This window comes from Podarcis filfolensis, assembly GCF_964270895.1.
Source record: "Podarcis filfolensis genome assembly, chromosome: 16".
Lineage (NCBI taxonomy): Eukaryota > Metazoa > Chordata > Lepidosauria > Squamata > Lacertidae > Podarcis > Podarcis filfolensis.
In genome coordinates, this window is record NC_139620.1 from 3969774 (window position 1) to 3997711 (window position 27938).

At 47.6% G+C, this 27938-nt stretch overlaps 1 protein-coding gene and 1 long non-coding RNA gene across 6 annotated transcripts in view; one reads left to right on the top strand and one right to left on the bottom strand.

Moving 5' to 3' along the window:
• Positions 1–16683, bottom strand: part of SEMA6C (semaphorin 6C) — a 128048-nt gene extending 111365 nt beyond the window's left edge. For 2 of the 5 annotated variants that reach the window (XR_014542641.1, XM_083591037.1), the window contains exon 1: positions 16355–16683. The gene's annotated coding sequence lies outside the window, so the exon portion shown is untranslated. Of the gene's footprint in view, positions 1–12033; positions 12055–16354 lie in introns of those variants that run through there. The other 3 variants (XR_014542642.1, XM_083591039.1, XM_083591038.1) reach the window with 2 other exon arrangements.
• LOC310752031 overlaps positions 1–27325 on the top strand; it is a 91648-nt gene extending 64323 nt beyond the window's left edge. Inside the window, exon 2 of the long non-coding RNA XR_014542807.1 lies at positions 27106–27325. This is a non-coding gene — a long non-coding RNA (uncharacterized lncRNA). The remainder of the gene's footprint in view (positions 1–27105) is intronic.
• The last annotated feature ends 613 nt before the right edge of the window (positions 27326–27938 follow it).

The window sequence follows — 27938 nt, forward strand, 5'->3', positions numbered from 1 at the left end:
GTGGAGCAGAGCTTACGTCCCACCCTATTATTTAATTCAAGGTGGTACCCCTGACGTTGGGTAAAATTGCATTCAAACCGCCGCCTGTTCAGGTAAATTTGCACTGGGATGTGGATGAATTTTCATGAGAACTTTTTTTTAAAAAAAAGAGAGAAGTGAATTGATGTGGATAAACGAGGAAGAGAAATGAATTGATATGATGCTCTCTAGCTAGTTCACGGTTGAAAAGAAGTGTGTGTGTGTGTGTGTGTGTGTGGGAGGGAGAGAGAGAGAGAGAGATGAAAGAAAGAAAGAAAGAAAGAAAGAAAGAAAGAAAGAAAGAAAGAAAGAAAGAAAGACACAGACTGTGTGTGAATGAGAGAGAAGAGGGACAGACAGATACAGCTATCTACTGATCGCTCAATCAATCTTGTTTGAAAAGAAGTGTGTGTGTGTGTGTGTGTGTGAAAGAAAGAGAGAGAGAGAGAGAGAGAGGAAGGAAGGAAGGAAGGAAGGAAGGAAGGAAGGAAGGAAAGAAAGAAAGAAAGAAAGAAAGAAAGAAAGAAAGAAAGAAAGAAAGAAAGAAGGACACAGACTGTGTGTGAATGAGAGAGAAGAGGGACAGACAGATACAGCTATCTACTGATCGCTCAATCAATCTTGTTTGTCTGAGAGAGAAAGAGACAATGTGTGTCTTTGAGAGAATCAGTGTGTGAGAGAGTGAGTGAGTGAGTGAGATAGAGAGAGAGAGGGAGAGAGAGAGAAGGAACACAAGAGAACCCATCACTCCTAGTTTCCCTGTCCTCATCCTATTGTGCTTCAAAGAAAAACCACTCCCCACAACCCGCACGATGCTTTGTTGGCCTTGCCGATGGAGGGCACACCCTCCCCCAAACTGCGGCCTCCCAGCGTCCCAGGCAGGCCATCCTGAGTCATGGGAAGGGCCGGAGGTCCGGCGGCTGAGGCTGACCCTGCCATACTTTCGTCCCGCTGCTGCGTCCTTCCCCCGGCCCTCCGGGGAGCTGCCGGCAGAGAGCCTCTGTCCCGAGGGGACCGGGCGCAGGACTTTTCTGGGAACTGCTGCGTCCCCAACAGCTGTTCCGGGAACCTCGGAGCTGCAAACTTTGCACCCTGCGCGCATCGGCACGTTCCAAAGTTTCCGAGTGTGGGAAAAACGGATCCCGGCATCTCCCAGGCAATCTGGGACACCTCGGGAGGAAAGCAGGAGGGGGTCTGTGCGTCCGTGTTTGCGTTTCTGGCACATAAAACCCGGCCAAATGTATATCACTGATCAGAGTTCAACACACCCACACACACACCCCTCTCCAGATCTGAAACGCAGAGGTCTGCTTGTTTATTGTCTCTTAGCTTCGTGCATCCATTGCTCTGAGTCGTACATCACCTTGCCAACAAAGGTCTGTATTGTTAAAGCTATGGTTTTCCCAGTAGTGATGTATGGAAGTGAGAGCTGGACCATAAAGAAGGCTGATCACCGAAGAATGGATGCTTTTGAATTCTGGTGCTGGAGGAGACTCTTGAGAGTCCCATGGACTGCAAGAAGATCAAACCTCTCCATTCGGAAGGAAATCAGCCCTGAGTGGTCACTGGAAGGACAGATTGTGAAGCTGAGGCTCCAAGACTTTGGCCACCTCATGAGAAGAGAAGACTCCCTGGAAAAGACCCTGATGTTGGGAAAGATGGAGGGCACAAGGAGAAGGGGACGACAGAGGACGAGATGGTGGGACAGTGTTCTCGAAGCTACCAGCATGAGTTTGACCAAACTGCGGGGGACAGAAGTGCCTGGCGTGCTCTGGTCCAGGGGGTCACAAAGGGTTGGACACAACTAAACGACTAAGCAACAACAAAATCGGTTTACGAGGAACGCGAGACCATAGGAACTAATTTGGTTAAAATTCAGGAAGCACCCAGGCAGGCCCTGAGTGCGAGAGCAGCCCGCTCCCCACCTCTGTTTTCCAAGCCTTTCAGCTTACCCAACCCATCATAGCTGTGCTGAGGCCAGAGATCAAAGAGTCATAGATTGGAAGGGATCCCGAGGGTCATCTAGTCCAACCCGCCCAGCGCGGATTTCGAACCCACAACCCTGGGATTAAGATTCTCATCCTCTACCGACTACCCTCCCGACTGTGGCCTGCGCCTCAGGCCTAGCGCTCTCCCTCTCGCCTCCCCACAGCCGGCGTCCTCTTTAATTGGGAATTCAAGCCACGTGGCGGCGGCAGACGCCGATTCAATTTCTCCCCTCAGTCACCTTTTTAATAAAATTATGATGAACAATCCGAGGCCTCAAAATAGAAAGCGAGGAAGGAGAGGGAGAGGGAAGAGAGAGAGAGGTGCCTTCTTTTTCACCAAACCGTTCCACAATACTTCTTCGGGGGGGGGGGTAAGTGTAAGAGAATTTACCCTTCGATTCTACGCCCCCCCTTCCGCAATCTCAGCAGACTAACTCTGCAAAGGCTAGGGAGAGGCGAAATATTGAGGGGAGAAAGAGCAATCGCCAGCAGAGAAAGGCCACCCCCACTTTAAAATAAAAATAAAAATAATAAAAGCTTCCTCCTAAGCTTCACTTTGCCTTTGGCTCATTTTCCTCTTCCCGGTGGGATATTCGTCTGGCTTGATTAGCAATTAACGATGCAGAAATCAGCTGTCACTCGTTAACGGCGCAACTGGAACGAGCCAGTTGAGATGTTCCCTTCTGCACACCAGCTTATTTGTAATTATTTTTGAAAGTAAAAAATAAAAAATGGCTGCTTCCACAGTGAGTCTTGCTGGCATCGAACACCACCCACCTCCCTCCTGCTGCCTGCACCCACAAGCCGGGCCATGATCCGAACTCAGGATCCTTGCTCCCAAGAAAGGGGTTGGGGTTGGAGAACATATCCGTTCCAGAGTGACCCTGGAACATGCGCAGAGGAGGGCGGGCCAAGACGACTGAGGCTCTGGAAACCACGCCTGATGAGGAATGGTTGAAGGATGGAGGGATGCTTAGCCTGGAGAAGACAGAGAGGTGATAAGATGGCCGTCTTCAAATATCTCGAGTAGATGATGGAGCAAGCTAGTTTCCACCGGCTCCAGAGGGCAGGACTCGAACCCAGGTTACAAGAAAGGAGATTTCAGCTAAACACCAGGAATAACTTTCTGAGGGTAAGAGCTGTTTGACGGTGGAACGGCCTCCCGTGAAAGGCGGTGATTGACTCATCTTCCTTGGAGGTTTTTAAGCACAGGTGGGGTGGCCATCTGTCATGGATGCTGAGATTCCTGCATTGCAGCGGGTTGGTCTAGATGACCGCATGGGTCCCCTTTCAACTCTATAGTTCTGTGATTCTCAGGTCGCAAGGAGGTTAGATTGGTCTCAAATAGGGCCAGGGCCTTTTCAGCACTGGCCCCGACTTGGAGGAAAGCTCTGTCACAAGAGACCAGGGCCCTGCGGGACATGACATCTTTCCGCAGGGCCTGCAAGACAGAGCTGTTTTGCCTGGCCTTTGGTTTGGACTCAGTCTGACCCTTAGGTTTCCCTCCCCTTATGGTTTTGATCTATGGACTATTATTAAAATGAGGCTGCATTTTAAATTGCAGTTTACCCTCTATTTTAAATTGGGTTTTTTTTCTTTTTTCTTTTTCCCCTTTCATGTTTTTTACTGTGATTTTATTGGTGTTAGCCGCCCTGAACCCAGCTCTGGCAGGGTATAAATAAAATGTATTATTATTATTATGACCTGATCCCATAGCTGTCAACGTTTCCCTTTTCTTGCGAGGAATCCTATTCGGAATAAGGGGATTTCCCCTAAAAAAAAGGAAACGTTGACAGCTATGCCCAATCCTCAGAGCTGCTTTTGAGATGAAGAGGACCTTTAGGAGCTCAGCAGTGGTGGCATAGGAGAGAGCCTTCTCTGTGGTGGCCCCTAAGTTGTAGGAATCTCTCAGCTAACGTTGCACCAGGTGCCTTCATTTTACAGCTTTCGATGAATGCTGAAGACTCCCCTCTTTGACCCCTGAGATATGTGTTTTTATGAAAATACTCTGTTCTGGGGGCTGTAACTGGTTTCAAACGGTTTTTTAATGTTAAATGGCTGTCACACTCCCTGGGACCTCAGGGTAAAGGATGGGCAATAAATCAAAATAATAGATAATAATAATCTTGCTCCACCCACTTTGCCTCTGGCCCCACCCACCATCCACATGTGGCCCCCGGAAGGTTGGCCAGAACAGAATGCGGCCCCAAGATCCCCTGATCTAAGAGGATCACAGTGAGGCGATCACACAGCTAGAGAGCAGCAAAAATTATAATTAAGGGTTTTGGGCGCCTTGAATGCCAGCAGGGCAGGAGATCTTCTACAGACTGCAGTCTATTTCAGCACATATCGGGAAACAGATTCTCAGAGGGCAGGGATGATTACTGGTGTGTTTTTTTGGAGGGAGAGCTGCGAATGGAGAGATCAGAAGGAAAGGGAAATGCAGAACAGCAGAGACAGAGATATAATTATGTAAAGAACAGCAATGTTTCACTGCCGCTTCAATATTCAAAAGCTGGCCGGCGGAAGGGGGGGGGGCGAATTTTAGCCTCCCAGGATACTCTGCAAATTTCCTTAAAGTGGCCACCCTGGAGCAAAGGAACTTCAAAGAGAGGCTGCCAAGTGAAACTGTTGAATTATAAAGCACCCAGAGGTTTGGTGTGATCATTTGTGACCTGAGAATGAAGCGTTCTTCGCGTATTACCCGGGTCAGTTGGCTTACCAATGCCAGGACGCCTGCATTATCAACAACTTTTTTTGTTCGGCGATTATCCCTGCCTGCAATTCTCTGCTTGTTCCCCCTGACCTCGTTGTTTTACAACCTTCTACGCCTCCACCTCGGACCTGTAACTCAAGATCACGCTCCACGCATCTGAAAGGGGCCATGACCCACAAAAATATTATGAATTTGTCGGGGCTGCGTTCAATGTTAGTCCCGCGGACCCATTGAAAGACATGGCCGTGGCTAACTGCCAGGAGCAAGCCAGCAATAAATCACACGGCGTTACGTGAAGATAACTCTTTATGAGAAGAAACAAGGGGTGCCAGGCCTAGTGAGCACAGCAAGTCTACCTTGGAAGGTCTTGCCCAGGGGTCAGCAAACTTTTTCAGCAGGGGGCCGGTCCACTGTCCCTCAGACCTTGTGGGGGGCGGGACTATATGGGAGGGGGATGAACGAATTCCTGTGCCCCACAAATAACCCAGAGATGCATTTTAAATAAAAGGGCACATTCTCCTCATGTAAAAACACGCTGATTGCCAGACCATCCACGGGCCAGATTGAGAAGGCGATTGGGCCGCATCTGGCCCCCAGGCCTGAGTTTGCCTACCCATGGTCTTGCCCCTATGCGATAGACTGAAGGTGCCCGCCTCCCCCAGCCCACAAGTCACCTCCTCTCTGTGGTTTTCCCCAAGAAATCTGAGACTACACCGGCATGTCTACCTTTGCTCCTGCCGCTTCATGCCTCTACTGGTCCTGGGTGACCAGGAGAGAGGGGAGCTTGTCACAGCCAAAGGGAGAGACACCTGTGACTCTTCACCAGACAGACTCATCTCTGCCTCTTGGCCTCCCTCCTCTCCTGCCTCTGATTCTGGACTGCTCTCTGACACAGACTCTCCCTTCTCACAAAGCCCTGTTACCCCTTCAACTTCCTTTTTTAAAATTTATTTACTGATACAGCAAGAAAAAACGAAAAAACACAAATACCAAATTACACACAGGAATAACCATAGACACATAATTTTCTTACCAAACAATAAAACATAAATTGGTCTTAACCCTAAAGACCCAACCTCCCGTCTATTCCATGTTTCGATTTCATATTACTTATTGCCAATACACAATTTATCATAATTAAAACTTTTTCTTAATATATCTAATTTCTTATATCTGCCTTGCAACTATTACTGAAGTTCCTTGAATGCTGCAACAGAATTTAAACCACTATATTTATTTTTTGAAATATTCTTTGAAAACCTCCCATTTTGAGACAAATCCCTGTTTTGATTTATTCTGTATTTTTTCTGATAAACTGTCTAATTCGGCATATTCTGTCAGCTTTTGGATCCAATCTTGTATAAAGAGGATTTCATTACTCTTCCATTTTGCCGCGATAAGAAACCCCTTCAACTTCGAACACCTCCTTGTCCCAATCTTCTCCCTCTTCTTTCTCTGACCATCCTTCGCCGTCCCACCACCAATCCCCTGGCCCTGAGCCTTATTCCCTTGGGCATTCCCAAGGTTCATTAAACTTCGGTTCATTCATTTCCCAGTAGGTCAACTTCTGTGATGCTTAGAGTGTTGGACATGGGAAAGACGAGGGTTCAAATCCCCATTGGCCATGTAGCTCACTGCTCACTGTCTGCCTCACCCTCGCAAAACATCGCACGGTTGTTGTGGGCACTAAACGAGGGCAGGGAATTCTAAAAAAGGGGGTAGTTCAATGCATATCTTTTAAGCTTTGTGTATAGACCTTTACATTAGTATAACTTTCAAAAGTCACTTGTAATAAGATGAAAAAGGTTGAAAATCTGAATTATTAAGCATATAAGGTTTTAAGGATGTGCGTGAATAAGTTCTAATCAAGGAAACCAAGCCAAAGTTATGGTTTAAAAATTTGTTGGTGATGTTTTTGTGTTGTTTTTGGAAAATTAATAAAAATGTTAACAAACAAAAACGAGGGCAGGGAGAACCAGGCAAATCACCGTGCGCTCCTTGGGAGAAAGTTAGGATAGAAATTCAAAACAGTCGTACCTTGGACCCCAAACGCCTTGCGAGTCGAACGTTTTGGCTCCCGAATGCCGCAAACCCGGAAGTGAGTGTTCCAGTTTGCGAACATTCTTTGGAACTTGAATACGGGTTCCGCGGCTTCGGAAGCCGCACTTTGGTTTCTGAACGTTTTGGAAGTCGAACGGATTTCTGGAACGGATTCCATTCGACTTCCAAAGTACGACTGTAAATCAATGTTGAGTCCAGGTTGGTTGGAGACAGGTGATTTTGTTAACAGGGCAACCCCCTTCTGGAAATCTACCTTTGAAGGTGACCCAGAAACTACAACTAATCCAGAATGCGGCACCTAGACTGGTGACTGGGAGCGGCCGCCGAGACCACATAACACCGGTCTTGAAATAACCTACATTGGCTCCCAGTGCGTTTCCGAGCACAATTCAAAGTGTTGGTGCTGACCTTGAAAGCCCTAAATGGCCTCAAAGGCCCAGTAGACCTGAAGGAGCATCTCCACCCCCGTTGTTCTGCCCAGACACTGAGGTCCAGCGCCGAGGGCCTTCTGGTGGTTCCCTCCCTGTGAGAAGCCAAGTTACAGGGAACCAGGCAGAGGGCCTTCTCAGTGGTGGCGCCCGCCCTGTGGAACGCCCTCCCACCAGATGTCAAAGAGAACAACAACTACCAGACTTTTAGAAGACATCTGAAGGCAGCCCTGTTTAGGGAAGCTTTTAATGTTTGATGCATTACTGTATTTTAATATTTTGTTGGAAGCCGCCCAGAGTGGCTGGGGAAGCCCAGCCAGATGGGCGGGGTATAAATAATAAATTATTATTATTATTATTATTAATTGGAACATCAAGGGTCTCCCTCGAAACAGCAGCACTCAAGACATCAAGATATTTGATCCACGTTCCCTGTAAGGGAATCTCCACAAAAGCAGGCAGACACCGATGAACTGGAGACCTCCCAAATTTCGACAGAGGCGAAAAACGATGATCGGAGCGGTTCTATCAGCTTTCCAAAACTCAACTCAAGTCCGATCGATTCCCTGACTTTCTGCTCCCCCAACCGCCAGCTGCCCACCCTCGGTCTTTGGGTCCCTCCTCGTCCTCCTGCCCGAAATCTATATAAGCAACATCAATTGTTGCAGAAATTATTAACCTTGCAGCTCGTTCAACGCATATCGATCCGTAAGCTTGTTCGATGCAGCCTTAATGCTACGAGAAAAGGCACTGGGATTTCCCATCCATTCAAAACCCAGGACTTAATTCATGCCCCGGGTGTGGTTCATGAATCTTCGATGCTCCAGCTTAACCCTGGCCCATCCAGGGATTAAAAGAAGAAGAGGGTCTCTGAGAAAGTGCAGACAGCACTTCCTCTGGAAAACCGGGAAGAGTCCACACACATGCAGAATTAGGGGAACAGCCCACAGGAAGACCTAAAAGCCTGAGAAAGAACTGGGTTCAAATCCCCTCTCAGCCATGAAGTTATTTTCCCTGGACCTTCGACTAGTCGTAAACTCTCTCAGCCTCGCCTACCTGACAGGGTTGTTGTGGGAAATAAGAGAGGAGGGAGGGAGGAACCATGGAGGAAAAAGCAGGATGTGAATGCAACAAATAAATAAATTATCCCATTTTCGTTTTCGTTTTTCAAGGAACTACGCAATAAAAGCATGCTTTTAAAACTGTTGCTCCGCGTACGAAATGTTTTCGCCTCGCTCACAGCCCTGATCTTACTCTTTTCTTGGGCGAAAGGGATTTTGAAAATAAATAAATAAACGAACGAGCCGCCGAAACGCCAGCCTTATCCCCAAATTAATCGCAGGAGCGGATAGCGAACCACCAGCAGCGAAAGCCCCTCACGGCATCTCGGCGTCGCTTGACAGAACGAGGGCAGTGGACCCTTCAGATTAAGTGAGGAGCAACAGCCCCCCCCCATTCTCTGCAGAAACCAAGGCGATTAAATTCCCCTCTCGCCCAAATCCCTGCTAAGAAACATTCTAGGGGGAAAGCTTCCTTAAGTAACCTTTCAAAACTTTAAAACTGGGAGTCTGTGGCCAGCAGGCTCAGTGGGCAGTTGGGAGTCCAGCAACCTCTTTTCAGGGGCTATGGGGTCATCATTCCTGCTTTAAAAACTACAGCTAAGGCAGGCTAGGGGAGAAAATGCACGGCAAATAGGATTTAAAAAACAACAACTTTCCAGCTAGTTTTTCCGAGCACACTGCTAGCAGGAAACAGAGGGATGTTTTCACAAAACTTGCCCGTAAAAATTGTGTGTATCTGTGGGTTGTGTGTGTGGACAGGGGGTTGTGACTTTGCTGGATCTGCTCACCAAACTTCCTGCCATTCCCACACCCCATTAACCCCCCCCCCGAGTTTCCCCTTCCCACCCCATGCAATTCCCCAAGCTTGCCTTCCACCTTCCCAACCCCACTGCTTCATGCAAATCTGGGGCCGTGAAGCAGCACTGCATATCCTCCAATGGGGGCTGCGTGACGACAGCCTTCAGTTTTTATGCATATAGGAAGATAGAGCGATAGGCAGAGGAAGCGACTTAGGGGAGCGGTGCCTTGATTTTTTTTCCTGTTCGTAATTAACTCCCCCCTCCTAGCAATCTACTTTAAGCAGGCAAAATTCAACATGTGCGGTTTTGCTCGCAAGGGGCTCTGTTCAAGGGAAAAGCTTCACCCACAGGATTTCTTTGGAGGGCAACTAAACTGGCGGGAAAGTATGCAAGCATCCAGATCAAACTGCACTCTTCGTCATCGCACACCCCTGCTTCCACTTGGCACCCCACCCCTGGAGCAGGGAGAGAAACTGGAGGTTAACCGTCTGGAACTGAGACCCCTCCCCTGGCAAAAGACGCCTCTCAAAATATGGCTAAAGGTGGTAGAACATGAGACCCTTAATCGTGGGTTCAAGCCGCATGTTGGGCAAAAGATTCCTCCTTGCAGTGAGTTGGACTAGCAGTGGTGTCCAAACTTTTTTCAAAGAGGGCCAGATTTGATGAAGTGAAGGGCCGTGAGGGCTGACCAAAGTTGTTGCTTTTTAGGATTTTTTTGGGATTGAAGCTGTTGAGGTTTTTTTAGGATTTTACCCCAGGAAATCAACTGCTACAGGGGTGGGATGAAACCGACCGGCGGGCCGGATTAGGCCCCCGAAGCGGACTTTGGACATGACCCACATGGCCCCTTCCAACTCTACAGTTCTACGACTCTATGATCCCCTGATTAAAATAACTAAGTAAAAGTGAAGCTTCACGGATAACCACAGTTTACTAGAGCAGAAGCCGAGAGCTTTGAGTTTTATTTACTTCACAAAATTTGGGGCTGCTTGATTGTAAGAAAACCTCTAAGCGGTTTGCAAGAAAACCTCTCTGGAGGCCATCACAATGGCCCTACTCAGAGGTGACCCACTTAAATAATCAAAGGTGTAACTCTTGAGAATACTAATTTCAGTGGGTGGTTTCCAACTAAGTTCTGCTTAGCGTGAACCCATTGATACGGATGGCTCTAAGTTAGTCGTGTTAGTCAGTGGGTCTACTCTGAGCTAGTGGCTTTGCTTTGAATAGAACTTCATTGGAGACAAATGTAAGTCCCCTTGGGTGAAAATCTCAATCTCCCAGCCTAAACTACCCGACAGGGTTGTTGTATGGCTGGAGTGTGGACTCTGGCCGTTTGGAGGAAATATTTTGAAAGCGAACACTTACAAAAGGGGCTGGTTCTCTATTAACCTTTTATAAAAAATCAAAACCAGAAGGTGCTCCTTGAGGAATTCACTTTCAAGCATAAAAATCTTCAAGTTTATCTACCGCTCTTTCAAACAGGCAGAACATTCCCTTATTCCCATCGACAGCCTTACAAAAACACCCCTGTGAGGTAGGCCTGCGATGTTTGAAGGCATTTGTTCAACAGGTTAAAAACGAACATGGACCACCAACCCCCCCAAACACACTTTCCAGGGTGTCCACAACACCAAGATTTAAGATGAAGAGACAACAGACAACTTGAATCAATAAAAACAACAACATAGTGGTCCCACCCTCCAAAGTTCTTAAAATCTCAGCAAAGTAACAAAACAGCTCCATAGAATGCTAGAACTGTAAGGGGCCACAAGCATCATCTAGTCCAACCCCCGGCGATGCAGGAATCTTTTGAGGCTCAAACTCCCAAACATGAGATCAAGAGTCTCATGCTCTACCGACTGAGCTATCGCCCGTCAACAACCAGTAAAACAAGTTATTAGAAAGCAGAACCACAAAATGTGGAGCAGAACAAAAACAAGCCTTTGGGGTTCTCCTGAACGCCCATGCAGAGGAGGCCCACACACTTTCCTCCTTTCTAGGGAAGATATTGAAAGCCACAAGAGGCCACCACAGAGAAGTCCCTGTTTTATTTCCCTATGAACGAGAGCCTGTGATGAGGTCTGTGGCAGAGGCAACGGCGGGACCCAGGAGCTGCAGGCAAGGCTAGTCCTACTCAGAAAACTCCAGTGGCTCCCCAGCTTTTGGGGGCCACTGCCCCCTTGGCGCCATAAACTCATCCCCTTACCCTATAAAAAGCATTATTTGGGGCATGTTGCCTTGGGCAAGTTTAAGCAATGTACAAATTTAATTAAATAATAACAATTTGGAATAGCAGTTTGCACGACTCACTAGGGAAGATAACAACACGACGACATTCAGAACAATTAACTGCACGTTTGTTCAAAATCCAATTAAAACTATTTAGCTTAGTTCAAGAGAACTGATGAATTCGATCCAGTGCCACCAGCTTCTCAAAGTCTGATAGTCATTTAGCAGGAATCCTCAATGTCACATTTAGTAACTGCTGTACTTCAACGCGCGGTAAATTCTTAATGCGATGGTTGGGCTTGACGGAGAAATAGCAGTTTCCCCGGTTTAAAGCCACGTAGCAGGAGACTTGAATCACCACCTCCAATCCCCCTGCTTCTAAGTGCCCCCCTAAATTATCCCACCGCCCCCCCCCCACAAGGCAGGGCTGATCACTCCGGGAACCACTGAAACAGGCCCATCAAAATCAATGGGCATCACCAACTTAGGTTCCTTCCTTTCAATGGGTCTACTCAGAGTGAAAATTATTTGGAGACAACCCCTGGGTCATCCTAGGGGGCTAGGCCTGTGATTGCAAACCATGCCAAAGGGGTGAGACCACACCCCCATTTCTCCCATAACCGCCCATGGACACAAACACCCACCCAGTTCACAACTTCTCTGGCAATTAAGAGAGTGCAAATCTGACACACACAAAAACCCCAAACCACCTGCTCATACGATCTGACAAACCTTTCCAGAAGTTGCCACAGATAAGACACTCTGCCCGTGCTCAGAGACACTGCCTTGGGTGGCGTTCCCTGTATTTCTGGGGCTGAATGCTCTGCTGGGAACTGGGTTCTGACTAAAGTTCAAAGCAAGCCCCATGCTGTCTTATAACATCATCATCATCATCATCATCATAAGAATTTATTATTTATACACCGCCCATCTGGGTGGCTCTCAACAGAACATTAAAAACGCAATAAAAGATCAAACATTAAAAACTTCCCTAAACAGGGCTGCCTTCAGATTTCTTCTAAAAGTCAGATAGTTGTTTATTTCCTTGACATCTGATAGGAGGGCGTTCCACAGGGTAGGTGCCACCACCGAGAAGGCCCTCTGCCTGGTTCCCTGTAACTTCGCTTCTCGCAATGAGGGAACTGTCAGAAGACCCTCAGAGCTGGACCTCAGTGTCCGGGCAGAACGATGAGGGTGGAGACGCTCCTTCAGGTATAAAGGGACCCCTGACCATTAGGTCCAGTCGTGGCCAACTCTGGGGTTGCGGCGTTCATCTCACTTTATTGGCCGAGGGAGCCGGCGTACAGCTTCTGGGTCATGTGGCCAGCATGACTAAGCCACTTCTGGCGAACCAGAGCAGCGCACGGAAACGCCATTTACCTTCCTGCCGGAGCAGTACCTATTTATCTACTTGCACTTTGACGAGCTTTCGAACTGCTAGGTTGGCAGGAGCAGGGACCGAGCAACGGGAGCTCACCCCGTTGCAGGTATTCAAACCGCCGACCTTCTGCCTGGCAAGCCCTGGGCTCTGTGTGGTTTAACCCACAGCGCCACCCGCGTCCTTCAGGTATACATTATTATTATTCCTCAGGAGCAAAGTTTCTGGAAAGCTACTATTGCCATTCATTTCACACGGGCAGGTGGAGTATCAGTGGCTGTACAGATGTTGTTGGGCTGGCTCAGGGATGATGGTGGGGGTTGGAATACGCCAACACCTGGAGGACCAGGCCACAGGTGGCTCTCCATCCTTGGGACAGTTTAGCAACCTCTGCAGTGATCTATACAACATGCCCACAGGATTAGGCCCATCTCAGTGTATTCCCCTTCCCCACCTGGAATTAACAAACCATCTCAGCCCTCAGTTACCATCTCTGTCGCAAGGACCAGGTGGGAATGAATGGGGTTCTGGAAGGGATGGGAACCTCCAGCTCAGGAGACAAATCCTAAGGGTGCCAAGAGCCAGTGTGGTGTAGTGGTTAAGAGCAGTAGTCTCGTAATCTGGGGAACCGGGTTCGCTTCCCCGCTCCTCCACATGCAGCTGCTGGGTGACCTTGGGCCAGTCACACTTCTCTGAAGTCTCTCAGCCCCACTCACCTCACAGAGTGTTTGTTGTGGGGGAGGAAGGGAAAGGAGATTGTTAGCCACTTTGAGACTCCTGAAGGGAAGTGAAAGGCGGGATATCAAATCCAAACTCTTCTTCTTCTTCTTCTTCTTGCTAGCACAAGGATGGAAGAATGAGGAAACCCCAATGAAAGAACAATGGCAAGAAAAACTGATGAACTATGCGGAATGGGCTAAATTGACATACAAACTGTGTGATGAGGACGACTTCAAGGAAGTACGGGAACTTTTTACAAATGACCTAAAATGACTACAGAATGATCTGGACTCCTTGAAAAATCCACAAATTTATTAGTTGAACATATGATAGACGCGGATGGCACTGTGGGTTAAACCACAGAGCCTAGGACTTGCCGATCAGAAGGTTGGCGGTTCGAATCCCCGTGACTGGGTGAGCTCCCGTTGTTCGGTCCCTGCTCCTGCCAACCTAGCAGTTTGAAAGCACGTCAAAGTGCAAGTAGATAAATAGGTACCACTCCGGCGGGAAGGTAAACAGCGTTTCCGTGCGCTGCTCTGGTTCGCCAGAAGCGGCTTAGTCATGCTGGCCACATGACCCGGAAGCTGTACGCCGGCTCCCTCGGCCAATAAAGTGAGATGAGTGCTGCAACCCCAGAGTCGGTCACGATTGGACCTAATGGTCAGGGGTCACTTTACCTTTATGATAGACAAGGCAAGGATATGTACAATTTTATGACATGCAGAGAACAATATGGGTAAAAAAACCAGAGAGGGGAGCTGAGGGGGAATGGGAAAAAATAATATAACTAATTATTTGGACTGATAATTTGTTACGTTGTTTAATAAAAATAATTTTTTTAAAAAAAGAGGACGACAAATCCTAATGAGGGCGTGCTCAGAAGTCAGCCCCACACAGAGTTTGGCAAGGTTTGTGCACATCAAAAGAGCCCCATATCAGGAACAGGTAAAGGAGAGCCCTTTCAAAGGTCTTTTCTGCCTTACTACCAGGAACATTGGGAGCTGCCTTCTACGGAGTCCATCTACCTCAGCATTCCCTGCACTGACTGGCAGCAGCTCTCCAGAATTCCAAGCATCTCCCAGTTCTACCAGGCGCTGCAAATCACAGGAGGGGGAGAGAGTTCTCTTGAACTCGGGTCCGGCTGGGGGGTGGGGCACTTCCCACAGAGGCATCTTTTAGAATTTTAGAAGACTGTCTGAAGGCAGCCCTGCTTAGGGAAGTTTTTAACGTCTGAAGTTTTATTTTGTTTTTAACCTTCTGTTGAAAGCCGCCCAGAGTGGCTGGGGAAACCCCATCCAGATGGGCGGGGTAGAAATAATAATTTATTTATTTATCATCATCATCATCATCATCATCATCTGGTTGGCCACTGGGAGAACAGGAGGCTGTAGAAGCACACACACACACACACACACACACACCCCTTTGTCCTGATCTCCAGATTCTTCAACTCAACTCAGGGAAAAACACATCAAAATTAAAACTCATTTCGTTCCGCAACATTTATATACCGCTCCATTGCATTTAAAAACACAAACAAAACCAACCTCATCTAAGCGTTTACAAACAAAAGAGGAACCAAAGTTTGCCAAGTCTATTTACTGCAAAAGGTCTACTCCGAGTAGGGCTAGCATTGGATTCAACCCTTTGTGGGTGGGTGTCTCTCTCTCTCCCCCCCCCCCCCACACTTTTCTTGGATTCTGGCAGTCCCAGAAGTCAGCTGAGCCTATTTTGTCCAAGATCAATGCCACAAAAAGAGTTTCAGAGCTGGCTCCTTTGACTGCGCCTCCTCCCCCTTTCCCCTCTCCGGCTACGAAGGGAGCTCAGTTACAATTCTCCAGCTGTGTGAGTTTTGGCTTCACTTAATTGTTTCAAAACAAGAGTTTTTTTGGCCGCAGGATGGGAGTGCTGGAACTCCAGCCAACTCCACACACACACACTTTTTCTCTCTGTGTTGCTTGCCCCCTTCAGCGTACCCGCACACACACCAAAATAATAGCCTGATTTTTGGGGGAGGAAAGGAGAGCCCGACTGGAAAACAAGCTCGTGGCTTGATCCCTTAAAAGTAAACCGAAGTCCCCCAAGAAGACAAGAGACATAATTCGAGGATCTCAGCTCCTGCCCGTAACCGCCACCACCACTTCCTCCTCCCTGCCTCTCTCGGAGGAGAAGTTTCCAAGCCAAGAGCAACAACGGAGCCGAAAGCCAAGGCAACAGGACTGGAAGTTCACCAGGTATAATTTCGCCGTCAGCAGCTCTGGGCGAAATTTCTGACCAGGAAATTGACTTACGAGGCGCTTTGGGTTCCAAACAGTGGCGCAAGCTGGGCAAAGGAGTCGTGCAAATAGAATATTAACAGAAACACAAAACAGAACGCAATTTAAAATTCGTGTATTATTCCTTGACGATTTTGTATGCGATTTTGGCTTAACAACCAACCAGTTATTGGTTACTATTACGGACACTGCAATTGAGCTCTGATGGGTTTTTTTTTTTTTTTGAAAAGTGACGCTTGTTCTTCTTCTTGTTAAACATCTAATGCAAATTCTTTTTTTTAAAAAAAGTGCGTGCGTTTATTTATTTATTTAAAAGGCAATGAAATCGACCAGCTTCTAAAGTTGAAACTGAGGGGGGGGGATTCTGTTTCGCGATCCTCGGAGTGGATCGGAACTGACGCGCAAAGAGAGAGGGCGCGCGCTGGTTTGGGAGCTACAGGAGAATGGTTTGTTGTATTTTAGGAAGGTTGAAGAGGGGGTTGAGGGTTTTGGTTTTCTTCCTTTTTGGGGGTGACTAGATGCAAGCCACCCCGCGCGCCAGCCGCCGCCGCCGCAGCAGCGAAAAGACCATCGCCAGAGCGCGCTTGGCAATGCAAGCCCCAAGCGCATCTTCGCCAAATGAACGCCACCCGCCTCCCGGAAAGAAAGAAAGAAAAGAAGGAGAGAGAGATTGCCTTACCTTGGGAATCCCGGAGCTCCTTTCGTCGCCTCTGCAGAGGAGAAGGGATGGGGCGAACCGTCCGAGGGAAGGAGGGAGGGAAGAAAGAGAGTGGTTCTGAAAAGACAGAGCCAGTACAAAAAAAATAAAAATCAATCTGGTGCAAGATTCTCTGCGCGCCTGGAGAGGACTTAAAGAATTAGATGCCTTGCGTGGAGCTCCGATGGCTGAGCTGGAGGAAGGAAAGGCATAAGGCAGGGGTGGGGGGAGAGAGGGGGGGAAAAAGAGGTGGAGAGACGGCGAGAAAGCTTACAAACAAAGCCCCTGGCAAGGCACAGGCTCGTAACTCAACGCCCCAGCGCAGGCCAGCCCGCCCCTTGCAGCAGGGCGCGCCAATCTGCGCCGGGCGCCCTTGCGCGCAGCTCCGCCTCGCCTCGCCTCGCCCGGCCCGGCCAGGCCCGCCTTCGCCTCCCTCCGCGGCCGCCGCCGCCGCCGCGAAAGCCGGGATCGGGGCCTCCGGCGGCAGGAGGCAGGACCCGGGCCCGGGGAGCAAGAGGGTCCGGGTGACCTTCAGGTTCCTCCGGATAGCAGGGCGGTGAGGGAGAGGAGGGCGCAGGATGGAGGAGGGAGACAAGGAAGCAAAAAAAAAAAAATACCCAACTCAGCACTTTGCTAATGCAACGGGGGGGGGGGGCAGCGAGCCCTGCTCGGAGTAGACCCATTGGGGTTGGAGAGCGGGGCGGATCCGGCTTGGGGTGGCAAAGTTGCGTTGGGGTAAATCGGTGAGACTTCAGCGTTTGTAGAGTTCGGACATTGTTTTGGTTGGAGAAGCGAAGGATCTGAAAAGGAAGGATCTGATTATTATTTTTTGGAGGGGGGTGTTGCAGGACTGAGCCCCGCTGCCGGATTTAATTCCTAGGCCAGCCTTCCCCGCGTTAGAAGCCTTTTTTGTAGAATCATGCCGTTCTGCGGAACAATGAGGACTGGAATCTTGACTTCATTTTAAAGAGCAATGCTGTGGTTCAGGGGTGGAACAGCTGCTTTATGCAGACATTCCCTGTTCAGTCCTCCTCGTCGTCAGATAGGGTTGGGAATGTCCCCCGTCGGAAACCCTGAGAGCTGCTGCCGGTCCGTGTCAACAGTATGGAGCTAGATGGAACATGGTTTGACGCAGGATAAAGCAACTTCCTAGGTTCCTATTTGAAAACGTTCTGAAATAGCTGCAGGATAGCTCTGCTGGTAGAGGATGAGACTCAATCTTAGGGTCGAGGGTTCGATTCCCAAGTTGGGCAAATGGATTCCTGCATTGGAAGGGGTTGGGCTAGATGCCCTTTGTGGTCTCTTTTGGCTCTATAATTTCACGAGCAACACTGTGTGTCACAGGGGTCAGCAAACTTTTTCATTTTTTTTTTTTTTTTTTTAAATAATATTTATTGAAGTTTCCAAAATACAGAAAGAGAAGAAAAGAAATTATGAAGATACATTCAGAACCTTATTTTCAAACATCCACTTTCTGGGACTCCCCCCTTCCCCCACCCCTACCGTATTCCCCTTTCATATTGTTGTTTCCACAAGTTCTGTTTCTGATTTAAAGCACAATTTATATACCCCATTGTTCAAATTTAAATTTATACAAACCTTATGCAACACCCTTGATAAAAAAAAGCAAAAGATCTCTCCCCATAGCCCGCCCCCTTTTCTTTCCACAATGTCCCCCTTTTTTCCCATTAAAGTAAAAGCACACAGAATAAAAGTATAAAAAAATAAGAAATATATTAGAAAAAAGAAAATCAATTCAGAAAATAGTTGCAAGCCTTTGGATTCTAATTCTCCCTCCCCTTCCCCGGTTTAATTTCCCTTATCCTCCAATCTATGTTTCCAGCCTGGAAGTCTTAAGTCCATCAATCCCATTTTTCCCCCAACTCCTTGCAGAATTATTTCCCATTTTTAGGATTACTTTTTAAAAATTAATTCCTAAATCTTTAAAAATGTCAAATTATAAAATTCCCCCCATTGTTCTTTCAAGGTTATAGTCCAGCTTCCTCTTGTTCCGCTGCTAAAACTTTCTTATTCAGAAGTTTAGTAACTCTACATGGGTTGTTGTTATTCAGGAACAAAGACTTGCGTTCAGTCCCTTCCTTCTTCAGTAAAGTATTCTGTTGTCTCCTTTTAGTCTAAACACCCTGTAGACGAGATTCAGTTTCAGTTTTGCAGCTTTCCCAGGAGATAACCAGTTCTGTGAAATTCCGAAGTGTTGTATTTTTCCCGGCTTACGCCCATCTTTGTAATGTCCCGAAGCTCCTCTAGGGGGGTTGTTGTGACTTTGTTTCCAAAAATCCGATTGTTCTCCGTATTTTCGCCATTTTGTATTCAAGTCTTAACAAATTATATCAAGTTGTAACAAATTTGACCAGCAAGGTCCTTATAATAAAATCCTCTTTAAAATTCCGACTTTGACAGCTACTTTGACAGCTGTCAAAATCACCGGCTCTTTTCACCAGGCTCACTCCTCAATCGCCCCGGTTCCCAGGGAGGGGGGTGCATTTTCCTTCTCCTTCAATTCTTCCTCCAGCACAATTCTTGTACTTTCCCATCATGGAATTCTTGATTTTAGCAAAGATACCGTTCTTTTTGGGCCTTGGCTTCCCAATCCTTGTTTTAAAATGTCTACAATAGGGAGGGGGACTGACTTCCTTTTTAGATCCCCCCCCGCTCGTCTCAAATCCAAAAAATTTTTCTTCTTTTAAACCCGATTTCCAATTTACTCACGGGTTGTTGTTGAAAGTCCAAATTCTCAATGGAAGAAGTCAGCGCTCTCCGCCGGATGGCATGCGGCTTCGCTCGGCAGGGATGGCAGAGGACTCAAAGCACCACGCTTCTCCCCGGCACCCGATCCGTAGCCTTTAAAAAGGCTCCTTCACGAGTCGGGAGGGCGCTAGCGGTGCTAGCCGAGTCTCCAAGTCCACGGCCCCCGTGGCCGTGGTTTCTAAGGGTCCCCGCATCGCCGGTGCGGTAAAACCCAGCCCCTGCCGAGCCGGCTCCCTCCGGAGCTCGGAGGGAGTCCGCCATTCGGCGATGGCGCCAACCCGGAAGTCCCAGCAAACTTTTTCAGCAGGGGGCCGGTCCACTGTCCCTCAGACCTTGTGGGGGTCCGGACTATATATTTTTTAAAAAAATAAGCAAATTCCTATGCCCCACAAATAACCCAGAGATGCATTTTAAATAAAAGCACACATTCTACTCATGTAAAAACACACTGATTCCTGGACTGTCCGCGGGCCGGATTTAGAAGGTGATTGGGCCAGATCCGGCCCCCGGGTCTTAGTTTGCCAACCCATGGTTAAGGAGAGCAACAGGCAAATAAAACAGGTCAACAGAAGCTGAAGAATTAATTTGTTTTCTTCTTAAGTGCCTTTCTGGGTCCTGCGTCACTCACCCAAAGAGAGCTCTTTCCCACAGCTGAGCCGCAGTGTGCCTCTGAGCATGGGCTGAGTGCAATTCCTGCATCTTCCAGTAACTGTTGCCTGCCTTCCACCCATTCAGAAATGGGGCTAAGGAAGCTCAAATTATTGGAACAGTTCAGGGCCTCAAAATTGTCTTTAGGCAACTATTCAACACGTTTAAGCGCCCCTTGGTCAGTTGCGGACTCTACTACATTGAAGGTTTTTAAGCAGAGATTGGATGGAGTCAGGTGTGTGTGTGTGTATATATATTGCTGAATTGTCAAAACATCAGGGAAAACCCGGATGTATGGCAACACAATGGAAAAAGCAGCAGAAACAGCTCCTAAAGCTTAAAAGCACTATTTTGGGGGTGAGGTTCCCCAAAAAAAGCTCAACAATTTGGGGGTGTCAGGAATTTTGCTTTTTGAAATACGGCAACCCTAGTCGTGGATGCTTTAGTTGAGATTCCTGCGTAGCAAGGGGTTGGACTAGATGACCCTTGTAGGATCCCTTCCAACTCCAGGATGATTCTATCTCTCCTACCAGGGTCTCATTTGGGGTTGGATGAAACACACTCACAATTCTCTTGTGTTGAAAGGACATTCACTCAATATCTAATGGTGTGAGCGGAGTCTTGCCTGTCTCTCAGTAGCCAGATAAGGAGCCTGAGGACTAGCGACTTGTTTAGTAAATAATAAAATAATAATAATAATAATAATAATAATAATAATAATAATAATAATAATAATAATAATTTATTATTTATACCCCGCCCATCTGGCTGGGTTTCCCCAGCCACTCTGGGCGGTTTCCAACAGAATATTAAAATACAATAGTCTATTAAACATTAAAAGCTTCCCCAAACAGGGCTGCTTTCAGATGTCTTCTAAAAAAGTCTGAAAAAAAGTCAGATGTCTTCTAAAAGCCTGGTAGTTGTTTTTCTCTTTGACACTGGTGGGAGGGCGTTCTACAGGGCGGGTGCCACCACCGAGAAGGCCCTCTGCCTGGTTCCCTGTAACTTGGCTTCTCGCAGGGAGGGAACCGCCAGAAGGCCCTCAAAGCTGGACCTCCGTGTCCGGACAGAACAATGGGGGTGGAGACACTCCTTCAGGTATACTGGACCTGCCTGTTTCACCAGGTGCTTCTCAAGGCGAACAAAGGGACCAGAATATAACATCAAACACAATATAACAGTATCATATATATATATATATATATATATATATATATATATATATATATATGGCAAAGGGACCCCTGACCATTAGGTCCAGTCGTAACCGACTCTGGGGTTGTGGCGCTCATCTCGCTTTATTGGCCGAGGGAGCCAGGAGCTCACCCTGACGTGGGGATTCGAACCGCCGACCTTCTGATCAGCAAGTCCTAGGCTCTGTGGTTTAACCCACAGCGCCACCCGTGCCTGCCCCCCCCTCTCTCTCTCTATATATATATAATACACACCCCAAACAACATGAACAACATGTGGGGTTGAACAATTCAGTTCAACCAATAAACCAGTTAAACAACCACTGCCACCAGTTAAACTGTGGCTGGGGAAGCTTTTGGTCCTCTAGACATTTTTCAGCTCCCATCAGCCCCAGCTGTCTTGGCCAATGATCAGGGGTGATGGGAGTTGTAGTTCAGCAGCATCTGTAGAGCCAAGGGTCCCGCCAGCCTTGAGTAGAACAAGCGGAGAGGCCTGTGTCTGGAAAGCAGGTGGAAATTGCAGGTGAGATTTCAGCTGAAGATCAGGCGCAACATCCAAACTCAGCCTTGGTGGTCAGGCTAGTTGGTGGTCAGGCAGATGTTTGGGACTACAACTCCCATCAGCCACAGCGAGCACATGCAGAACTGCTGGCTGATGGGAGTTGTAGTCCAAACTTGCAGGCCTCTGGCTTGGAGAAAATCGCACAAAGAGTGGCTAACCTGTAGCACACTGGCAGCATACAGCCCCCCAGGACCCCCCAATTTGTGATTATCTGTTTTTCTTGCTCCTCGTGTCCCCTGCTGTGGTGCCATGGTGCCGAAAACTTTATATGACCACCCCCAGCCTCTGCCTCCCAATTTTGGAGCATTTTTAAATTTATTTTTTATTCTGAAACTGGGCTGTATCCAACCTTAGACTGAGTGAAATGGCTGGGCCTGTTTAATTTGGATCCATCAGTTTCGCTGGGTCTACTCTGAGCAGGACTTAGCTCATCACCTCCCTTTGTTTCATTCCCTGCTCCTCTGACGCGAGAAGGTTTTAGTTCTATTAATTTCAGCCAGTTTATTCTGCCAGTCAGTGTAATATTGAGCTAGATGGGACCAATGTGTTGCCATATCGGGGCTAAGAAATCCCCGCAGCACCCGTTCTCAAGGATCCTTGGAAGTATCCACGGCCATTTGAACTGAGGAGGTTTCTGTTGTTGTTTAGTCGTGTCCGCCTTTTGGGACCCCCTGGACCAGAGCACGCCAGGCACTCCTTTCTTCCACTGCCTCCCGCAGTTTGGTCAGACTCATGCTGGTAGCTTTGAGAACACTGTCCCACCACCTCGCCCTCTGTCGTCCCCTTCTCCTTGTGCCCTCCATCTTTCCCAACATCAGGGTCTTTTCCAGGGAGTCTTCTCTTCTCATGAGGTGGCCAAAGTCTTGGAGCCTCAGCTTCAGGATCTGTCCTTCCAGTGAGCACTCAGGGCTGATTTCCTTCAGAATGGAGAGGTTTGATCTTCTTGCAGTCCATGGGACTCTCCAGAGTCTCCTCCAGCACCAGAATTCAAAAGCATCAATTCTTCGGCGATCAGCCTTCTTGACGGTCCAGCTCTCATGACTAGGAGGTTTCTAGTCCTCATGAATTGCAGGTAGGGAACATCGCATAGCAATATGGCATTATGTCTAGCGCTAGGGCTGCTCAAAGTAGACCCATTACAACTAATAGGCATGGCTAGCTTAGATCCATTCATTTCATTGGGTTTACGCTGAGTAAAACTTCTGTATAATCACTTTTGTGGGTCTCCTCCTGCGATTCTGCAACTCCTAAAGGTTTTGGGTGGTCCTCCAAGGCTGACAAAATGTATTCTTAAAACGAAAAAGGCCCCACACAGAGACACACAATTTAGTGGTATGGCCCTCTGCTATGGGTCCATGGGGCCCCCAGCTTGAAAAATGTCAGCCACTCCATCCCTACCTAATGGTATGATTTGTTTGACAGTGGAACTACCCGCCTCATGAGGTGGTGGACTCTCCTTTGCTGGGAGTTGTTCCAGCAGGGTCTGTGGGACTTTTTGACAAGATCCTGTACTACGGCCTGAGTCGGGGGTTGGGATGGATGACCACAAAGGATCCCTGCAGCTCTGTGACTTTAGGATGAATGGGTGCCGAGAAGAAGTGTTTGCTTTTCTTCGTTATATGGAGGGAATACTTCTCCGCAGATGGTACTTGCTGTAAAATACATACCACCTTTTTTTTAACCAGAAAATAAAAAAAAATAGTACAAAGCCTGCTTTTTTGTTTTCCGTGAAGGCTGTTTTAGTCGCAAGCAAAATTTCAGCAATTAATCAACTGAGGGTTTCTTGAAGGAGGTGACAGCTGTGATCTAGAGAACAAACAGTGGATCTCTCTCTCTCTCTCTCTCTCTCCGATAATACATTTATTTGCTTGTTTTATTCAATCCGTTTGTCAGCTTTTTATTTGTTGCATTTATACGCATACAGAGTTCTCCCTCATCCTCATTTCATCGTCACAACAACCCTGTGAGGTAGGCTGAGAGAAGCAGGGATTAGCCCAGGGTCACCCAGGGAGCTTGGTGGCTGAATGTGGAGATTTGAACCCAGGTCTCTCGGGTCCTTTTCCGACACCCTAAGCGCTTCACCACAAAGGCTTTGTTAACTGGTTCCAGTTGGAGGGTGGAATCGCTGATTCATCTTTCATAGGGTTCCCCCCATCTCTGTTTAAAGTCAGAAAGTACCATCAACACACTCACTCCGAATCATAAGTGGTGCTTTTAAGTTAAGGGTTTTTATTTTTCAGTGAGAGAGCAGCTATAGAGCTTGAAAGCAGAATTGAAACTCTAATAAAATATCTGCCCCTAAATGCCGTTCCTTGCCACACATTAAAATAACTCGGCAGCAAATCCTCAAATATCATCAGAGCTAAAATATCATCAAAATTGGGTAGAAAAAAGAAAGGACATCTTCATGCAGAGCATAGTTAGACTGTGGAACTCCCTCCCACAGTAGGCACTGAGGTCCACCAGCTCTCGTCAAATGTCAAACAGTTAAATATATGATTTTGAGAAGACATCTGAAGGCATCCTTGTTATAGGGAAGTTTTTAATGGTTGGTGTTTGATGTGTTTTTAATATTTTGTTGGAAGCCACCCAGAGTGGCTGGGGCAACGAAGTCAGATGGGCAGCATATAAATATTTTTATTATTATTATTATTACCCAGAGATCCCGCTGGGGATGGAACTGAAGGATTTCTGCATGCATGCGCTACTGCAGAGCTATGTCTTCCTATATAAATAGAAATGTAAGGTGTCGTCATGCATAACCTTTATCAAAAAAACAGAAGCCTTTCTTCTAGGGATAATAGGACATACCGAAAGACCAGAAGGAATTATTTATGCATGCAGCCACAGCTGACAGGACGTTTGATGTGCAGAAATGGAAGGAAGATACTGTCCCAACCAAGGAAGAGTGGCGAGCGAAATTAATGGACTATGCAGAAATGGCAAAACGTACGGGAAGAATAAAAAAATCAAGAAGAAAAAGAGCCTTAAATAAAGATTGGGGAAGTTATGTAGTTATTTAAAGAACTATTGTAAAAACAACAACAGCAGCAACAACAACGTTATTATTTATACCCAAGCCACTCTGGGCTGCTCCCAGCAGAATAGTAAAAGCACAATAAAGCATCAAACATTAAAAACTTCCCTAAAAAGGGCTGCCTTCAGATAAAATCAAGCAGTTAAAAGTTTATGGGGGGGGAGTAGAAAGAATCTAAAAAAGAAGTCAAGGGGAAGGTGCAGTTTAATTACTGTATTTTTTGCTCTATAAGACTCACTTTTTCCCTCCTAAAAAGTAAGGGGAAATGTGTGTGCGTCTTATGGAGCGAATACAGGCTGCGCAGCTATCCCAGAAGCCAGAACAGCAAGAGGGATTGCTGCTTTCACTGCGCAGCGATCCCTCTTGCTGTTCTGGCTTCTGAGATTCAGAATATTTTTTTTCTTGTTTTCCTCCTCCAAAAACTAGATGCGTCTTGTGGTCTGGTGCGTCTTATAGAGCGAAAAATACGGTAAATGATTTTTCTATGTAACCAGAGAAGGGGGGGAAAGGTCGATACAAATGTAAAGGAAGATTATTGTTAAACTGAAACTGAAAATAATATAGATCATAATATAAATAGATGGATAGATAAAAGGTGTTGTCACCAGGCAGTTCAGAGTTAGCCAGCGACATGGGCAAGCGCAGAGCCCCTGGTTCCTTTATATCAAGGCTCGAATCCTCTACCCATTTTCTGGTAAGAAGCCCCAGTTAACTCAGTGAAACTTACTTCCAAGTAGACTTGTGCCATCAAGACAGGTTGTGCTATTGGCCTTTCCAAAAGCTTTCGACAGAGCACCTCGCCAAAGATTCCTCCGCAAGCTTAGCAGTCGAGGAAGAAGAGGAAAGGTTCTTTTGTGGGCCAGGAAGCAAAGGGCAGTTCTCCCGAATGGAGAGAAATAGAAAGTGGAGTCCCCTAAGGATCTGTATAGGGACTTGCGTTTTTTATATTATCCAGAAAGGATGTTTAGATAAGAACGAGCAGTGTGGTGGCCAAGTCTGCTGAAGTTCAGGGTCGGGAAAACAAAAACGAAACAAAAAAGAGAGAGAGATTGAAGGACCTCTCCTGACTGAGTGACTGGCCTGATCCAGAAAGCTCTTCTTGTGTTGGGCTTGCTGATCGGAAGGTCGGCGGTTCGAATCCCTGTGATGGGGTGAGCTCCCGTTGCTCGGTCCCTGCTCCTGCCAACCTAGCAGTTTGAAAGCACACCAGTGCAAGTAGATAAATAGGTACCACTCCGGCGGGAAGGTAAACGGTGTTTCGGTGTGCTCTAGCACTCGTCACGGTCTTCCGTGCACCAGTAGCAGTTTAGTCATGCTGGACACATAATAATAATAATAATGATAATAATAATATTAATAGTAGTAATACTACTAATAATAATTTTTTATTTATACCCCGCCCTTCCCGGTTCAGAAAACCAGGCTCAGGGCGGCAAACAATAAATTTAAAACACTTAATTGATGCTACAACAAACAGCATAATATACAGTATAAAACGTGAGTAACAATAAAAGCAAAAATCTTTTTAGGGGGGAAATCCATCCAATAAACATTAGATGATCACCAGGGCTAGCTGGCTAAATTAGTCCTATTTGGGCCAGCGAGGAGACCAGGGGAGAATTAGCCGGAAAGCTTTCTGTGGACAAATGCCGGCTCTCTCAGCCTGAAAGCGAGATGAGCGGCGCAACCCCATAGTCGCCTTTGACTGGACTTAACCATCCAGGGGTCCTTTGCCTTTACCTCTTGTGTTGGAATAAATAAATATATATATATGGGATGGTGGGAGGGGAGATGCTCTCAAATGCCTGCTGAAGACCAGAGAGAGGACTGTGGCAAAGGCACCCCCACCCCCCCAGAGGCCGGCACAACCAGGAAATAACAGGATGATGCGTGCTCCCTGCGGAACAGGCCGACAACCGCATCTCCTTCCCAGGCTGAGCTCATTAGTTCCAGCGAGCGGATCCATTAGTGACACTGGCAATTAAGTGTGCAAAAGCAACGGCAACGTGCGACAGCCGGCCTCTCCCCAGTGGGGGGTGGGGCGGTGAGGCACCCGTAGGAAAAATGGGCCAAGCCCCCGAGCCACCATGGGGTGCGGTCTCCAGGATTCTCGTTAAGAAAATAAAGATGGGAGCGAGTTGTTGAACGCTGGTTTCTGGGAATCCCAGACTCTCTGATTTACAGAGGCCGTCCCGGTTTCTGATTGGATCCCAGAATGCCCCGCTTTTCCTTAGGATGTCCTTATTTTCATAGGAGAAATGTTGGAGGGTATGGACCTGTGAGCCAAGAAGATAAGCAACTATACCACCTTCAGAAGACATCTGAAGGCAACCCAGTATAGGGAAGTTTTTGTATGCTTGATGTTTTGTTATGCTTTTATATACCATATTTTTCGCTCCATAAGATGCACTTTTTTCTTCCTAAAAAGTAAGGGGTCCCTGGTGCCGAACTGCCAAGGGGCGAAAAGCAGATCATGCTTTTTCTTTTTTCTTTTTGAAAGAGGGAAGTGGGTGTTGAAACAAAGCCGCTGATTGGCAAGCGATCGGGAGGGAGATAAGGGACGCTAGCAATAATGGAGGCTGCCTCGGAGGGGGGAGGTAAAAGTCAATGGATCCTCAGGATTTTTGCATTGGGTCACCCCAAATTCACCATCAGATCACATAGCATGTCCATGGCTACAGCCTGCACACACAAAAACACGCATCCACTGTTTCGTGGGGCCACAATGGCGGAAGCCAAGGAGCCTGCATTCGCTCCGTAGGACGCACACACATTTCCCCTTAATTCTTGGAGGGGAAAAAGTGCGTCCTATAGAGCGAAAAATACGGTACTCGCACCAGCGTGCTTTCGAACTGCTAGGTTGGCAGGAGCAGGGACCGAGCAACGGGAGCTCACCCCATCGCGGGGATTCGAACCGCCGACCTTCCGATTGGCAAGTCCTATTATTATTTTCGGGGGGGGGGTCAGTTTATTGGTCTTGATTTGGGGAGCGCAGTGGCAAAGGTGACGGCAACCGCCAAAGTTTTCCACGAGCAAGTCTTCCTGCGTGGTTCCTCACTGAAGCTACAGGCCTTTGGCTTGTATTTCCAGCTTGGCTTCTCGGCTCAGGAAAAGAAACACACCCCTCAGGTTGCGACTTGTGGGGCTGCGAAGAGGAGGAACCGGCTGCTAGTCCAGACCCGGCACCGGCAAGCCCGGGCTTGGAGATCTGCAGGGCACGCTGATACCCACGCCCCTCCTGCGCTCCCCCAGGTTTCCCTCCCTTGCCCAAGGTTTCGACACTCAGATTTTGTCGGATCAAGAGAGGAGAGAAGCAGACCGGGCAAGAAGAGGGAGAGGCAGCGAGAGACCGGCGGC